This window comes from Pteropus medius, unplaced genomic scaffold (genome assembly GCF_902729225.1).
Source record: "Pteropus medius unplaced genomic scaffold, Ma_sr-lr_union100, whole genome shotgun sequence".
NCBI lineage: Eukaryota > Metazoa > Chordata > Mammalia > Chiroptera > Pteropodidae > Pteropus > Pteropus medius.
Window position 1 is genome coordinate 10249615 of NW_024355008.1, and position 7384 is coordinate 10256998.

Sequence of the window (7384 nt, forward strand, 5' to 3'; positions counted from 1 at the left end):
TGATTCTCTTTGAAGTCTGCTCCTTTCCTGTCTAGCACTCAGACTGGGAGAGAAAGAGCACAGGGTCTTATAAGTGGGGGCCAGAAACAGCCCCAGCCGCACTATCATTGTCAATATTTTTCCTCTGAGGCTCTTAGGTTACCTTTAATTGAGTAAAATGAAGGTCATCTTGCCCTGCCATCCAGACATGTCAAATTGGCAAGTTTAGGTGCTTACTCTGGGACCCTCGCTATTCATTTATGACTTGATTCCAAAAAAAAATGAGGCATCCTAGATACTTTCACAATATAATGTAGCCTCCAAGAGAGGGCAACGTCTGCAGTCACTTCTGTAATTCAATAGGGCTGTTGATCAAGTAATGAAGAAAAAAATTTCATAAAAAACAAAACTTATAGATGTATTCATATAAACAGGTTTGGTTGTATATAATGTAAATGAATGACTAATTTTACGAGACTTTCAAATGATGAAAAATATTTCAGAGGTAGTCAGGCCATCTATTCAGGCCCTAGATTTATAGGTCTTTGGAGATGAGACGTGGGGATGGAGAAGCATGCACCATAGCTATGAAAGGTCATGCCTTTAGTCTGAGTGTGTCAGGCCTTCTGTATGCTTTCTCACTTTTCTCTTGCTTAGATAACTGATTTCAAAGACTTATCTGACAGACCATATTTCTCCAGCTGTTCTTCAGTATGTCAGCATTATCTTCCCCAAGTACAATGTGAATCATTTTACTCCCCTTCTGAAAAACCTATAATGGCCACTTTTGTCTATAGAGAAAAAAAAACAAACGTATAAACTCTTTATATACTACAGTCATAAACAGCCTTGCCTGACTTACAATAATACCATGTAACATACAACGAGAAGCCACTGGCACAGTGGTCAAGATATTTGTAGTCACAGCTCTTCTACTAACGAGTTATGAAATCTTGGGCAGAGTTATATAGCCAGTAAGCTTCAGCATCCTTTGCAAAATGAACACAGAAATATTACCTAATTCACTGGGTCCCTGTGAAGGTTCAGTGAGAGTAAATGAGTCATATTTCCCACTTATTCTATGTGCTGCCGCTCTAGTGTATTTTCTGTTTTTCTTATCTCCCATTCATTGTACGGCTTTGCTTATGTTTTCCCACATCCCTTTCCCACTCCAGAACCCCGCACCCATTTTCCACTTGTAGAAATTTCTCTCAGAATTCCAGACCTGGCTCGAATGTCGTTTCCTATAATAATGGATCTCTTGGCCCTTCCCCCACCAAAATATATACCTTTTATCATCTGCCACATGTAACTCTATTAACCATTCATTAGCCTCACATTACAATTTGTAATTCACATAATTGACTGTTTTTTCTTCTGGATTATATGTTATCTGAGGTTCATCAACTTTTATTTAACTGTTCTTCCTAGAACCTATCAGAATAATTTCCAAATAATAAGCACTCCATTTTGTTATGATTATTAATGAAAATTGACTTGCTTTGAAAAGTTCAGTCCTTTTAGTAATTTGGTATCCTTTCCCATTGATAAATTTCATAATATAGTGTGTAACAAAATATTAACTATCTGAATTTGAAATATTAATTTTTATTTTAAAATTATTTGTTTCTAAACATTTGTGGAATTGTACAAAAATTTCATTGATAACTTGGTTTCTATTTTATAACAGAAAAAATATTTTCTAATATTTAAAGATTCTTAGTTAGGATTTTTAATGCAAATATTTTAAAATTAAAAAAGTAATATAAACGATTACAAAACCTTGGAAAAGAGACAGAAAAAGCAATACATAGTCCTACCTATCAAACATGAGCCTGCTTTCTGAGGCCTTCCTATTCAAAGTGTGGTTCGAACCAGCAGCATCAGCATCTAACAAGATAGAAGCTTATAGAAATGTAGAATCTCATACCCATCTGAGGCCAACTCAGTCAGAATATAATTGATTTACACTTACAGTTTGAAAAGCACTGCTCTAAGGTACTACCTAGTACCCAGCAAAGCATGTTTGCCAAGCATCTCTCTCATTCTAACAAATATTTATTGAGCACCTGCTATATGCCAAATACTATAGCAGATGTGTTTCTACTTGCAAGATGTCTTCCAGGACTGACTCAAGAATATATGGAGAGGGGTCGGGGAAGATGGCAGACTAAGTAAAAGCAGGGTTCATCTCCTCCCAGGGCCGCATTGAAATTACAACCAAACTATAAAATAACCAATGTGGAGAATCACCTGAAGTCCAGCTGATCATAACACCTACATCTAATATAAAGGAGCTACATCGAAGCCGGTAGGAGAGGCAAAATCGCAAATCGGGCTGGACCCACACCAGTGGGTGGTAGAGGATCGCCAGGAGGGAGAGCCGGGCTGCAGAGGCTCTCCTGAGGGAGATGGGGGTCTTGGTCACATCTGGGGGCTCTTCAGCACAGGGTCCCAGCCCAGGGAAGAGGAGATTCCAATAATTCTAATTGTAGAAACTGGAGGGGATTCTGGCCGTCTGGGTTAGATGGAAGGCAACTAAACTCCTAGACGTCCCTTTAAAGGACCTGTACAAAGATTTTCTGACCTGAGGACGCTCACCCAGAATGCCAGAGGTGGGTCAGAGGCTTGCGCGGGATTCATTCTGAAAAGGTCTCCATTGCCGGGCATCTGAACGAGGGCTGGAAAGGCAGCCACCATTGTGCCTTAGTCCAGCGCCCCCTACCAGGCAATCTATAGACCCCTCTCACAGGGCCATTAGGAAGCTCTGGACTAAGAGAGGAGTTTCTAATCCTAGCAAAAGCGGCCAGTGCTGTGAGCCACATTTCGGAGACAGGGTCAGGCAGATCCCTGCTGCCAACACGAACTTGAGCAGATATCAGGGACCTATGGGCTAGTCCCAGACAGCAGCTGGTCTCGCTGTGAGCTGGGTCTTCTGCAGGAACTCACAACAGTTACCAAATTTTCAGCAAGACTGAGGATGAATTGATCTGACTGCCATTGTCTCTCTGAGACCCCACACCACCCAGCCTGCAGACTGACATATGCACTTCTTGCTGGATGATTGCCACCGCCAGCTCCGAGAACCAAAAGTATTTACAGTGGGGCGGACATCACTGTGAGGCATTTCCAATCCCAGCAACAGCACCGTCACTATAAACTACATTTCCATTCCCAGCAGGCAACCAGCCCTGTGACCCCGCCCCACCTACCCACAAATTGCCCCCGGGGGACCATTGACAGTGAACTGCCACAGCCCTACCCTTCCCCTCCCCTGATCTCCTAATCCACACAGGCAACAAACTTTGGCTGGCACAGGTGGGTACTGCATAGAAATCAATGGCAGGCAGAACTTTGCTGCCTGCAAGAGTTGCAATATTGTGTCCAGGGAGCACAAGTGTCTGTGGGAACACCCCTGACAGCATCTGGTCTCACTGTGATCTGTGTCTACAAGAGGAACACTCAGGCACAGAAGTTGTAGCAAAACTGAGGTTGTATTGGCCAAATGGACCTTGTCTCCCTAAGATCCCACTTCACCCAAGTCACAAATTGCCTGCAGCCCATTGACAAGTAGCCTCTTGTGTCCTGGGGTTGGCTCTGGGGTTGAGCAGTTAGCGCAAGCAACAGACCTTGGCTAGCGCAGTGACTGTATTTCGAAGAAAACAGTTGTGGACAGACCACTGCTGCCTGTAGGAGCTGCAATATCTCTTAAGGGGATTGCAGGGGTCTGAATTGATGGCCCTTGACTCCCTGAGCTCCTGTCCCATCCACTACACAAAGTGCCCACTGAACATTGATAGGCAGCTGCCCTTGGGTCGTGCATTTAGGCCCTGGGTAGGCAGCAGTTGACCTTGCTACAAGTGGAAACGTGTACAGCAAGCCACAGAGACAGCGTGAGCACGTAAACTGACACTGAATTGGCAGGGGGAAACTTACTCACAAGACCCAGGAGATTCCCAGAGTCCCTGCACCACCCAACACGCACATCACTCAGAGGCTCATCCAGTTTCAGAGACTTACAGGCATCTGATAGGCCATAGGGGATGGGGGATAACCGAGAGCTGCCTACAGCATTGTCTCTTCCACTTACCTGTAGATCCAGCATAGGCAACAACCATCAGCGGACCGCTTTGTAGTTCTCACCAGGGAGCCCTGAGCAATCAAAAGCAGTGGCTGACCTTGGCCTATGGGGGAGATTCTCCCAAGAGGCCACAAAATCAACACATCTAAAGGCTGGCACCAGACCACAATGGAGCAACTCCTGACTAGCTCCAGTAGTAATACACACATAGGGTGGTTGAAACAAGTACACAAGCCTGCTAGGGCAAATCCCACTCAGTGGGGTCAGCCCCCACACAACAACTTTTATCTTGAAGGTGCAGCCAATTCCCACAATTAGTCAACCTGACTATTAATCCCATCCACTGATCTACTAACAACAATAAAGGCTTGGCAACAACAGAAGATGACACAAAACCCGCACAAAGGTCAAGTCCCAGCATAAGGGATCAGGGAGAGTACGCCACTGGGCCACACAGGACACCTTCCACATTAGGCCATCTGGCCAAGGCTGAGAGATGAAACAAATATTCCTGAGATATAGAAATGAACACAGAGAGGCTAATAAAATGAGAAAACAAAGAAACATGCCACAAATGAAACAACAAGAGAAAACTCCAGAAAATAAGCTAAATGAAATGGAGGCAAGCAACCTACCAGAGACAGAGTTCAGAATAATGGTTATAAGGATGCTCAACAAACTTATGAGGAGAATGGATGAGCACAGTGAGAACCTCAACAGAGAGATAGTAAGCATTAAAAAGGACATAGAAACCATAAAAAAGAACCAGACAGAAATGAGGAATATGCTAGAAGGATTCAACAGTAGATCTGATGGAGCAGAAGATCGAATCAGCTAATTAGAAGGCAGCTGAATACACCCAATCAGAACAACAAAAAGAAAAAAGAATTTAAAAAAATGAAGATAGTTTAAGAGACTTCTGGGGCAACATGAAGCATAAAAATATACGAATCATAGGAATACCTGAAGAGGAAGAGAGAGAACAAGGGATTGAGAATCTATTTGAAGAAATAATGACAGAAAACTTCCTTAACCAGGCAAAGGAATTAGACACACAAGTTCAGGAAGCACGAAGAGTCCCAAACAAGAGGAATTCAAACAGACCTACACCAAGACATCATAATTAAAATGCCAAAGCTCAAAGACAAAGAGAGAATCTTAAAACCAGCAAGAGAAAGGAAGCTGGTTACTTACAAGGGTACCCCCATGAGAATGTCTGCTGATTTTTCAAAGGAAACTTTGCAGGCCAGAAGGAAATGGCAAGAAACATTTAAAGTAATGAAAAACAAGAATCTACAAATGCAGATACTAGCAAGACTTTCAATTAAAATGGAAGGTGAGATAAAGAGCTTCCCAGACAGAAAAAAGCTTAAGGAATTCATCATCAACAAGCCAGCATTACAAGAAATGTTAAAGGGTCTTCTGTAAAAAGAGAAGGGGTAAAAAAGAAAATAGAAATAACAAATATGAAGTCTACGGCCATGCCACCCTGAAAAAGCCCCATCCTGTCTGATCTCAGAAGCTAAGCAGGGTCAGGCCTGGTTCGTACTTGGATGGGAGACCACATAGGAAGACCTGGTGCTGTAGGCATAAAAAAAATAAGGGATTGTAAACTGACAAGGTCCTTGCAATCTGTGAGGTCAACCAAGGGTTGCCTCACCTAAAAAGAAATAAAAATAACAAATATGAATAATAAAATGACAATAACAATGTACCTATCAGTAATCACTATAAATGCAAATGGTTTAAATTCTCCAATCAAAAGACATAGGGTAACCAAATGGATAAGAAAACAAGACCTATGCATATGCTGTCTACAAGAGATCCACTTCAGATCAAATGACACTCACAGACTGAAAGTAAAGGAATGGAAAAAGATATTTTACACAAATGGAAATTTAAAAAAAGCCGTGGTAGCAATACTTATATCAGATAAAATAGACTTTAAAACAAAGGCTATAATAAGAGATAAAAGAAGGCATTACATAATAAAAAAGAGATGGATCAATCAAAAGGACATAACCCAACATAGGAGCACCTACATACATAAAGCAATTATTGACTGACATAAAAAGAGAGATCAATAGTAATACACTTATAGTAGGAGACTTTAACACCCCATTGACACCAATGGACAGATCTTCCAGGCAAAGAATCAGCAAGGAAACAATGGGCCTAAAAGATACACTAGAACAGATGGACTAATAGATATTTTCAGAGCATTTTACCCCAAAGTAGCAAAATATACATTCTTCTCAAGTGCACCTGGAACATTTCCAAGGATAGACTACATGTTAGGACACAAATTAAGTCTCAATAAATTTAAGAAGATTGAAATCTTATCAACCGTCTTCTCTGATCGCAATGGTATGAAACTAGATATCAACTATAAGAAAAAAATGAGAAAATACACAAACACATAGAGGCTAAATAACATGCTACTAAACAATGAATGGGTTATTAATGAGATCAAGGAAGAAATCAAAAGATACCTAGAGTCAAATGAAAATGAAAACACAACAACTCAAAATCTATGGGACACAGCAAAAGCAGTCCTAAGAGGGAAATTCAATACGAGCCTACCTCAAGAAACGAGAAAAAGCTCTAATAAACAATATAACTTTATAATTAAAAGAACTAGAAAAAGAACAGCAAACAAAGCCCAAAGTGAATAGAATGAAAGAAATAATAAAGATCAGAGTGGAAATAAATGAAATAGAGTCTAGAAAAACAATACAAAAAATTAATGAAACCAAGAGCTGGTTCTTTGAAAGGATAAACAAAATTGACAGACCCTTAGTCAGACTCATCAAGGAAAAAAGAGAGAGAACTCAAATAAATAAAATCAAAAATGAAAGAGGAGAAATAACCACAGATTCCACAGAAATACAATGGATCATAAGAAAATACTACGAGCAATAATACGCCAACAAATTGGACAATCTGAAAGAAATGGACACATTCTTAGAAACATACAATCTCCCAAGAGTCAAAAAGAAGCATAAAATCAGAACCAACCAATTACCACCGATGAAATAGAATTAGTAATCAAAGACCTCCCAAAAAACAAAAGTCCTGGACCAGATGGCTCATAGGCAAATTTTACCAAACATTCAAAGAAGAACTGTCACTTATTCTTCTCAAACTATTCTAAAAAATTCAAGATGAGGGAAGGCTCCCTAACTCCTTTTATGAGGCCACCATTACCTTGATTCCAAAACCAGGCAAAAACATTATAAAAAAAGAAAACTATAGGCTGATATCTCTTATGAACATTGATGCAAAAATCCTCAACAAAATATTAAAAAACCAAATTCAGCAATA

General features: G+C 40.6%; 1 pseudogene; it reads left to right on the top strand.

The window, feature by feature from the left end:
* Positions 1–5531: 5531 nt before the first annotated feature.
* LOC120598250 (uncharacterized) lies at positions 5532–5650 on the top strand (annotated as a pseudogene).
* Positions 5651–7384: the final 1734 nt, after the last annotated feature.